This window comes from Papaver somniferum, chromosome 5, assembly GCF_003573695.1.
Source record: "Papaver somniferum cultivar HN1 chromosome 5, ASM357369v1, whole genome shotgun sequence".
NCBI classification, from domain to species: domain Eukaryota; kingdom Viridiplantae; phylum Streptophyta; class Magnoliopsida; order Ranunculales; family Papaveraceae; genus Papaver; species Papaver somniferum.
Window position 1 is genome coordinate 27,730,593 of NC_039362.1, and position 10,659 is coordinate 27,741,251.

A 10,659-nucleotide genomic window follows, 5' to 3' on the forward strand; every position below is an offset into this window, starting at 1 on the left:
AATTAAAGAAGACATCATTCAGGGACGGAGCCAGCTGAGAGCAACTGCACACCCGGGCCAACTAGCACTGAAGCCTAAATTTATTGGATATAGGGTTTCCAAGCCCATTTTCCCTTATTTGTACTTGTATGAATTTTTTTTGCTTCCCCTTAGTCTGATGTCAGGCTCCACCTCTGGCATCATCCAGGGAACACGCGATATCATTTAAGGCTTCTATAGCACAAGGACATAATTTTAATGCAAATAAGTTGGAAATATAAACCAAACAGTTTCAAAAGTTCGTGGAACTACGGTCTAATCAGAAGGTTCAAAGTTTTACAACCGAAGGATGCAAATCATATGTTCTATCAAACAGTGAAGACGAGATTCATCAAACTTTAGCGTCCGAAGCTCTTAAATCTGTACAAGTGAAACTAGATTCTCTTGTTTTGTGGTAGGAGAAGATCCAACTATCTACATTTCTAGGGCATAACAATTGTTTGAACTTCATGAAACACCATTAGTAGATCAAGTTCCTTCAGAGGGTATCCAGCTCCAGTGAGATGTACAATTGTTGCACCAATTATTAAAACAAGAGATGATCAATATTATTTGGGATGAATATAAGGAAAACTTAGCTAGAATCAATATATGGATAAATTTGAGGAGCTATCAAAGTTAAGCATGACCAGGATCGTCCAAGACTTCCGAACCTTCGAAAAATATTTCCCAAGAATATATATATATATAACTTAAAGAGGACACATACCAGTTTTTGTTTAGATGATATCACTAAGTAAACTTAGTGTCTTTATGAAGGAGGTATATATATCTTTATCTTTTCAGTTAGTTCTGAAAAACTGCACCTACATAAAAACCCCGGGACCTCGTCCATATTTGAATACAAAACTGTATTAAGCCGCTACAGACATTATCCTACTATTAGACTTCAGGATAGAATGTAGTTAGAACTGAATTCACCCTCCAATCAATTCAGTTACAGTCGTGCTCCTTACGCCTCTTGAACCTCGCAAGACTCTATGCAATTAATTCCCTTAGCTGACGTCCTTTACATCCTAAGAGTTGATTCAGCATAAATGAAAACTTTTGATACTAACCTGCCTCTAATAGATAAACCTATTTGATTTCCCTTTAGGTCAATAGATCAAGACTTGGAAATATGTTTTCAATAAATCAAGCTAGCAAACCTCACAAAGCTGGAACACTTACACTCAGTTAGCTGAGAACCCTGGATTATTAAACACAAGAACAATCTTAAATTGATCAGTAAATAAGAGTTTTAGATATTTATCTTGATGAATCAAAAAGTCTGAGATGAAGAGAACTTTGCGATTTCTATCTATCTCGTTCCTGAAAGAGATTACTAAGACCTCGATAACAGAATGAACAAGATCAGGATACTCTATCAAGGTAAAGATCGTCGGACCTAGCTTCACGAATCCTTAAGTGAAGTTTTTAAGTTATAAACCTAATTATGTTTCTAAGTGACAAACCTGATGAAAAGACGAGGGTACCCAAATATACCTCAATCTAAAACTTTTCCACTTATAAGTCCTTTCTCCGAAATTGATTGTCTATGGACTGAGTCGAGACAATACAACGAATTGATTCACACTTCGTGCGATCGTCTATGGATACGAGATCGAGACAATACGACAACAAGATAACTTGCGTGATTGACTATGGATACAAGATCGAGACATTACAACAACGAAGTATGATTACTTGACAATAGGTTCGGACTTAACCAAACACTATAGGATTGCTATCAAGTAATTAGGAATTAACGTTTGTGTATTTTACTTCTAATTATAATAAATCAATTATAATTTTGGAAATAGAAAAGTAACAGACACGACAAGATTTTGTTAACTAGGAAACCGCAAATGCAGAAAAACCCCGGGACCTTGTCCAGAATTGAATACTCTCAGAATTAAGCCGATGTACAAAATATAAACCAACTTCATATAGTTGAGACTAGGCAACTAAACCTATAGTTCACCTAGTTCCTTCAGTATCCCTACGCCTCCAACTTTCAATAAGTCACGCACTTGGAACAATTCCTTTGGTTCGTATTCCAAACAGTAAAGGAACAACAAATCTGTTCGGTAACCACTCTTTTCAAACAACGTGATATGAGTTTGACAAAAGGCTCTTCTGTTTAACCAATAAATTCCTTTGTCGGGTTCTAGATCAATCTATTCAACAACTACCAAAGTAATTGTTTAGACTATGCAATCAATACTATGAATTATAAAGAAATGTATTGATGCCGATCCACGCAACTAATCAATCCAATCTATCAAAAGATAATCCGATTATAGTTGGATCCCCAGCCGATCAATTTTTGTGCACACCAAAGATTATGAACTAAATAAGAAATCTTATTTGTCTTCAAATCTTCTTAGATCTTCAATAAACACATGTACACAAACAACTTGAATCTCTTGTGATCAATCACACACAGAACGGAGTCTGTTGACGATGGATTATAAGAGGACGTCTTTAGATCTACAAACAGTCTAAAGATCCCCATCGATACTTCGATCTAGTTTGAGTGAATCTTATATCAGAAGAGAAGATTCTCAAGCATAAACAAACTAGGTGCAATCAAAGTTCAACAATCGTTAGTCCATCAAATCAATCGAAAACTAATAATAAACTGCAATTATCTAGTTTCCCACCAACGGTACTCGTTGAGCTTCTCAATCCCAAAAAAGTCTTTAAAACGAGCGGTCGTAAGAGATTTAGCCTAATTAGGGTACTTTCCTCTCCGAATAGTCGGCTCCACCAGTAACAACATAACTAGGTAGTTTTGCTGGCTATGAGGATTAGTTTGCTTGAAATGCAAACTTCAATATTTATAGACCAAGGAAGTTTGGACACCAAGGAATTTCAAAAACCGAATATTCTCAAAGATATGTAATAAAGCCAAAATCGGTTTTCATAATTCCTGGGAATGCTCTGTCCAAATATTGACCGAAATCTCAGTAGAAAATCTCCAATTAGTAAATGCACATTACCAGTTTTTATTTTCTAAAGATATGCATTTAATTGCTGGAAATTAAAAGCATATAAAATTAAAAACCTTATATTTCGATCCGGGATTCTCCTTTAGTTATTAAGGAATATCTTTGAACAATAATAGATAAGAATTACTTCACATGTTCAAAGTATGTCGACATCTTTACTTTGTAAATCCTTTTTCATATTTACAATCTTGAAACTGATTTGCCACACTTCCAAACGAGTTTAGAATTGGTTCATCTGATTTCGAAGAACTATGTGATTGATCAAAAACACGGTTTAACGGTTCTACCAAACACAAAGTTCGGTTCTACCTCCAAGTGGCTACTAGGATCGGTTACACTAGTTTCCATAAAATGGCTAACTAAGTACCAGGATCGGTTACCACTATCTCACGGTATTACTTGTGATCGGTTGCACAAGTTATAGGATCGGTTACACCAATTACTAAAACTTGTTAACCTACTACAAGGATCGGTTACACATCTTGTGATTAGTCCCACCAAGTACTAGGATCGGTTACCCAATGACTAGAATTGGTCACACCAATTACAAATATCAATCATACCATCTCAGGTGATTACTTAAGATTGGTTTCACTAATAAAAGTCATACTGATACATAAGGCAGGCATTGTGAATAGTTTTATCAAGATACATAAACAAGTTATGAGCGGTTATACTAAACACACATATTGGTATTCAAAGATTTACAATGAATAACAATACCAACAAGCCTAGCGATTTCCCTTTCGATTCACAAAACAAGTTTATGAATTGTACTTCCTTTAAACGAATGTAAAACATTGTTTCGTAGGACGAAATCTTCACCCATACCCATACATAATCACAATATAACATTCATACGATTATGTCGATGTTTTATATACGAAGTTCAAAAGATAAGTGTTATACTTCGTATTATAATTCCTTAATACCACGTCTAACTAAAGTATAATCATTCACAGCTTCGCAGTTTTGTTTTTGTAGATGGTGGATTTTCGACAAGGGAAAAATCGTATATAATACTCCGGATCCGGCAATCGGATGAATATTGAGACTCATGTCTCTCAATAAAGCGTGAAAGCTCATGCCATAAAATCTCTGACTGAGAAGGCTTTCTCTCTGAGTATATGAAGATGTGTAGTCTCCCAGCTGAGGCCATGGCACATCTCATGAATACTGAGCAATTTCAGTAATTATTTCTATATAGAATCGAAAGATTGGACGGCTCCTAAACAGCGTGCCTGCTAGTATAGAGCAACAACGTCTTCAGGATGCAACCAGGTTTTCCCTGACTATATAGGAGAAATATGACACTCCAGCAAGTTCATATTGCTCAACTCTCAGATAATTAATGCTCCTAGATAGGAAGCTCTGCTAGTATAGAGCCATCAATTAATTATCTCTAATCGTAGTCGAATATTCAACTATATTCTACAATTCTTCGAATGTTTCGTTACTTCAATTTATGGTTTTCTCAGCAGAATTCCATGGGTTAGTAATAAATATTCAACGTGAAGGCATCTGAGCATCGAATAAGCCCTGACTAAAATGGTGCAAGTGTACTTAGCAATAATGCACAGATCAACATTTGAATGCGCAAACGAGCATTTCAAAAATACGAACGAACGATGAACCTATGCAAAATAGGAAGGGGAATGGGATCACCAGCCGGCCAGTCATGCCGTGACCAGTCCCACGCCCAATTTTATACTTTTATCATATTTTATTATTTTTCCCGATCTCATGAAAATTCTCTCATTCGAGCAAATCTCTTTCGTTTCAAGGAAATTCTTTAATCTCATGATATTTCTTTATGTTAAATAATAAAATTAGGGAAAGGTGTCACGGGACCAAGCACCAGCCGGCCGGCCATGCCCTAGCCGTGGCCGGTCCCACACCTCACGATTTCCCATTATTTTATTATTTCCCTCAATCCATGAAAATTCTATGATTTCATGAATTTTCCCTAAACCCATGAAAAATATTATAAAATTAAGAAAACTCGTGGGACCGGGCCTTAGCCAGCTGGTCATGCCCTAGCCGGTCCTACACGCCTCTTATTTTATTATTTTATTTGTTTTGTTTTCCTCATTCCATGAAAACTCCCTGATTTCAACAAAATACTTTGGTTTCAACAAATCTCTTTGATTTTATGAAAATTCCCTAAAATCATGAAAACTACATAAAATTGGGAAGAGTGCCCTGGGACCGTGCCCGTTGGCCGGCCGGCCATGCCTTGACCATTGCCGGTCCCACACTCCATCATTCTCTATTTTATTATTATTTTATTTCTCTAATCTCATGGAAGTTCCCTAATTTCATAAAACTCTTCAGTTTCATGGAGTTTCCCTCAATTCAGAGAAAATACATAAAATTACATAAAACTGGGATAGTGTGGGACCGTACTTGTCGGACGGCCGGCCATGCCCTAGCCGTGGCCGGTCCCACACCTTGTAATTCCCTGTTTATCTATTATTCTTCATTATCTCATGTATTTTTCCTAGTTTCAGCAAAATCCTGAATCCTGCATATTTTCTCAAAATGTTGCTCAAACGCGCACCAGAAAATATCAAAACTCTCAGGACTGAGACACAAACACCATGGTGGCACGGGCACATCCCCTTGACCGACCAAGGGTGACCCTAAGGCTTGCAAATGGCCGGTCCCACGTGTTTTAATTATTTTGACCTAATTTGCTCAATTGCCCGTATTAGGTCCAAACTCTTTTCAAACAGTCAAGGGTTCGCCCAAACGACCGTCAATTGGTCCCATGACCATCAAGTGTCGGTCCCATGACCTCTTGGTCGGTCCCTCATCTTTTCACAATTAGGTTTTATTATATGTCGCTTACACGAGCATTATTTTAATAAATGATTAAACCAGCATTTAATCATTGTTTCACCAACTGGTCTTCGAGAGACTTTGGTATTTTGCTCATTCGAGCATCTGGGCGTTACATGGTCGACCCATCATCCCCTGTAGCCGGTCCCTGCGGTCCCTACTTCGCTGATTTTCAATAAATTGTTAATTCATTAAATTTAGGGTTTTGAATCCAGAGCTCTGCAAAAACGCGATTCTGAGCAGATTTAAATACTGATAATTTTATGTTGATCCCACGATATTTATTGTACTCGACCCAGCAGTCAGTATCTTAAACTAATATTTTATTTGGTCCTGCTACCAACAATTTATCAAACGAGCAATGTTTGCTCAGACCAGCAATATTTGCTTAGATTAAAGAACATTGGTTCAACTATCAATATTCAACAATTCGGCAACACTTGCTCGTCTTTGGTTATCAACATAATAATACCTCGTCTTAGTAGAAATTTAATTCATGAGTTTCAGGACATTTGCAAATCATGTTCAACTCAGCAATACATGGACTCATCGTCCCATAAAGTCAGTAACTGACTCCACAATCACGAGACATCAATCGTGTCACATGGGGGGATATTAACTAGGGTTTTGGTATGGCGGTCTGCGGCACATGTGTTCATACACACGATGAGAATGTGAGCAAATCTTGCAATCAGTTGGAAGATTCGGAAAAGTAGTGGGTGGAAAATTAACCAAGTCTCCGCACGATGAGCAACTGGTTTTGACATGATTTCAGCAACTGTCACACTTCCACACTCTCTGATTCCAGCAACTGTCACACTTCATGGGATCATGGTGTTTTCAACTCCGGAATTATAAGATGTCTCTGAATCCTGATTGGAAGGACAAGATTCTAATACTCTAACATTCTTCTAAAACAAGGAATTTCTCGGCAAGTTCATACAGACAATCTTTCGTCTACACGAACTCATCGTCTGAGCAATCACTCTCAATTGAGTAAAATTCAATCATTCAGAGCGTTCTTACGTTGAATTCGCAACACCCTACAATCTCAGATCACCATTGATTACACACATTTCTCAGCTTCCTTCCTACATATCAACCCATCCTCTCTTGTGATCGAATTGACTCTGGAACGACCATTGTTCTTTGTTTAGGTCGGGGTCTTAAAGATTGATCTCTCGAACTTAAAGCACTCCCTTCTTGCAGTGCATCTGTGTGAGGTTCAACATTTCACTCGTTTCAAGGAGTCTCCATACGGACGTCTGCTCAATTCCGCAAAAACCAGCAAATCGTTTTTCCCCATATACAACGACCACAATGGGAGATTAATCTCTCGGTTGCAATCTCACAATTTCACAAGATGGATGGTCTTAGGTCTGGGTTAGTTACAGGTTCCAACACAAACGTTGCTAGCAATAGCAACAACAATGAGGATATCCCGGAAACCATTCCGGCCTCTAACACTGACGGTGGTGATGTTACTCCTCCTCACGCTAATGCGGGAGGTCATCCTCTGTTCAGCCGACACCCTGAGGAAGTCAGAGGAAACCCACCACCTACCATTGCTGATCTCATCAAAGTGCAAGAGACTCTTGCAAAAAATCAAACTGATATGGCTACAGCACAGAAGGAGCTATTTAACCAACTGAAGGCTCTCACTGACAAAATGTCAGAGAAAACTCAATGAAATGGAAAAGAGAAGGAGAAATCCACATATGCCGATCCTGAGGTGATTCCAATTCATACAGTGGATGATGACGAAGTACGCAAAGCTGCAGACGATCCATCAGCAAAGGTCAAATTTCATTACTCGGGAAGATTTGGAGCGCCTTTTGGAGAACCGTGGAAAGGATAAGACATCACATGTCCATCGTCACCAGCCTCCATATCTTGCCGCTACGCAAAGGATCCCTCTTCCGAAAGGTTATACTTCTCCGAAATTTACTCTGTATGATGGAACTGGCATTGCTCGAGAACATGTCTCTCGTTTCCTGAAAGCTTTGGGAGAACACGAACACAACCATGTTGTTCACCTAAAGGAATTTTCAAAATCTTTGAAAGACAAGGCATACACCTGGTACAAAAATATCGCACCAGGGACCATCAATAATTGGGGAGAGATGATCAATGCCTTTTACAGGAAGTATTTCTTTGTATCAGAACAAGTCACTCTTTCTGATATTGGAAGAATGTTTCAGAGGGTCAGTGAAAATCCCAATGACTACGTAAAAATATTCAGAGTCTAGGCCCTGGACTGCCATGATCCAAATGTCACGGAGCAGCAGTTGGTAGACTTATGCATCAATGGCATGATCCCGGTCTATAGAGCTTTACTGGAAAATCTTCGTTTCCAAACTTTCTCAGAGTTTCACGAGGCTGCGAAGAGATCGGAAACTACTGCACCTGCTTTGTTGGAAAGAGAAAAATCTACAAATACTGAAGAATCGCGAGACACTCGAGGAAGCAGACGTTTGATCAACAATAAGTACAACCTTCAGTCCTCCACAAACGCTGTCGCAGAAGGGAGCAAACGCAAGGACGAACCTTCGAGTAATCATACCTCTGCTCCTCCAAAAACACAAAAGAAGGACAAACCAGAGGCACAAGCCCCTGGCCAACGCACAGAGACTCCTGATCAAGATGCACCCGACTTTCCTCTTCCCATTGGAGAAGTGCTCGAATTGTTGGACGCCTGGATCCAAGACGGTGCAATCAAATTGCCATATGTCAGGAGAGAGCCAACTGAGGAATACATGAAAAATCCTCGTTACTGTCGTTTCCATAGGTTCGTCAATCACCCCACAAGTAGCTGCAAAGTTTTGAAACGCATATTCAGGGAAAAGGTTGAGTTAGGAGAACTTAATCTAGGGGATGAAGGAGTGCACAGATACCCTCTCCCAGTCAGGACTTTCTCCATCTCTGAAGAACCAGTCAAGGAAGCGGTCCATAGAGCATGTCTGCGAATTACTCTATTTGTCAACGGCGCAAAGGGGAGACATATTCACAGCTTTGAACCACATAGTGTCTGGAAAACGCCTGCTGATTCCAGAAGTACCTCTTGAACCTTCAGCCACTGACAAAGAAATGTATGACTAGGGACTGCTCACCACAGTGCATATTAAAGAAAATAAATTCAAGAGAGCATTTGTTGATGTCGGCACTGCTGTCAACATTATTCCTTTGAAAACTCTCATAGAGCTGGCATTACTCGACAAGAGGCTACTCACGCTCCCATGGAAATCAGGGATAATGAAGGGACTTCCAGAGACGCATATGGCTATATCGTCCTCAAAGTCAAAGAAAATTTGGCCTGCACCGAGACCAAGTTTTGCATAATCCGAGAAGACCTGTGATATGACATGATCCTTGAACGAGCTTGGATTCACGCTGGAAAGAGGGCTCCAATATCTTCAGCACGTCCTGTTGTCGAAGAGGGCTCTGACTCAGAAGAAATAGAGGATACTCCACCTTTTGAGCATCTGGAAGAAGTTAAATCTTTGACGGAACTAACACATAAGCCTGGAGAAAGTGCACATTATTTCATCAAAAGGTTCCGAACTCAGGCAAGTCTTATTCCTCTTCATACGCCAAGAATACCAATGTTGAAATATGCTACTCTGGTCTGGGGACTTCTCCATACTAACAACTTAGCGATTGCCAAAAGCTACGAGTGGATAGTTTCACCTCAGCAATATTACACCAAATGGTTACGCTCAGAGCCCCTTCAAATTGGTCATTCTATCGAGAGGTTTATTGCTGAAGACATGGCTAAGCATGACCAACAATATGCTAGAAACTCCCCTCTGCACGAGTGTCCATATGTGCCACAGCCATGGAATCAACAGAAGATATTCAAGGCACGAACTACTAAACCAAACAAATTCGAGGAAGGAGATTTGGTTCTCAAGGCAACTAAACGTGACCTCTATTCTGTAAGGAGCTCCAATTGGGAAGGACCATTTATGGTTGCTAAATCCATAACCGGAGGATACTACAAATTGATCAACACAGACGGCATAACCCTGCCAGTAATTCACAAAAATTGGCTTAAGGCATTTGTCTGAAATTATTGGGCATTTGAGGTACTGGACGTTTGAGCATTTATGACGTTTGGGTTTGTTATTTAGGATTTTCTTTCATTGTATTTCAATTCCTCCAAAACGTTTGCAATACTTGCAATCAGTATTTGAATTCAATAATTTATCAAAATTCAGTTCATTTTACTTAAAAGAAAATATCTATTAAACCCAAAAGAAAATCCTCAATCATCTACCAATTCAAGCCAATATCAAAACCCAAATAAAAACCTCACATCTCTCAGAAGTTCAAAAGTTCAAAAGATTATGAAAAGGAAATCAAAGAAAATTAGCAAAGAAAGATTTTCGCTCCTCTGCATCCTTCAAGACTTGCAAGACCGCCTTCTCCTTGTTCAGCTCTTCAGTCAGCCTGGCAATCTTGTCTTCTTTCTCCATCACAGCATTGTTGGGAAAGGGTATGTTGTTCTCGCATGAGTCCTTGATAGCATTTATTTTCTTACGGAGCCACTTTACATTGAATCCCAAGTCTTTCGGAATTCTCCAAGTTGAACTCCCAATCAAAGAGTACATATGGAGTCGCGGTATTTCTAGCCCTAGTGCATATATCACTTACAACACGCAAGATAACACTTACTTGCATGGTTAAGGCATAAGCACGTCCAGGATTCATATCAACAATTATGTGGCCGAACTTCTTCCATATTTTCTCGTACAAGCTCGCATATCCAATGGGAACGCTGAACCCA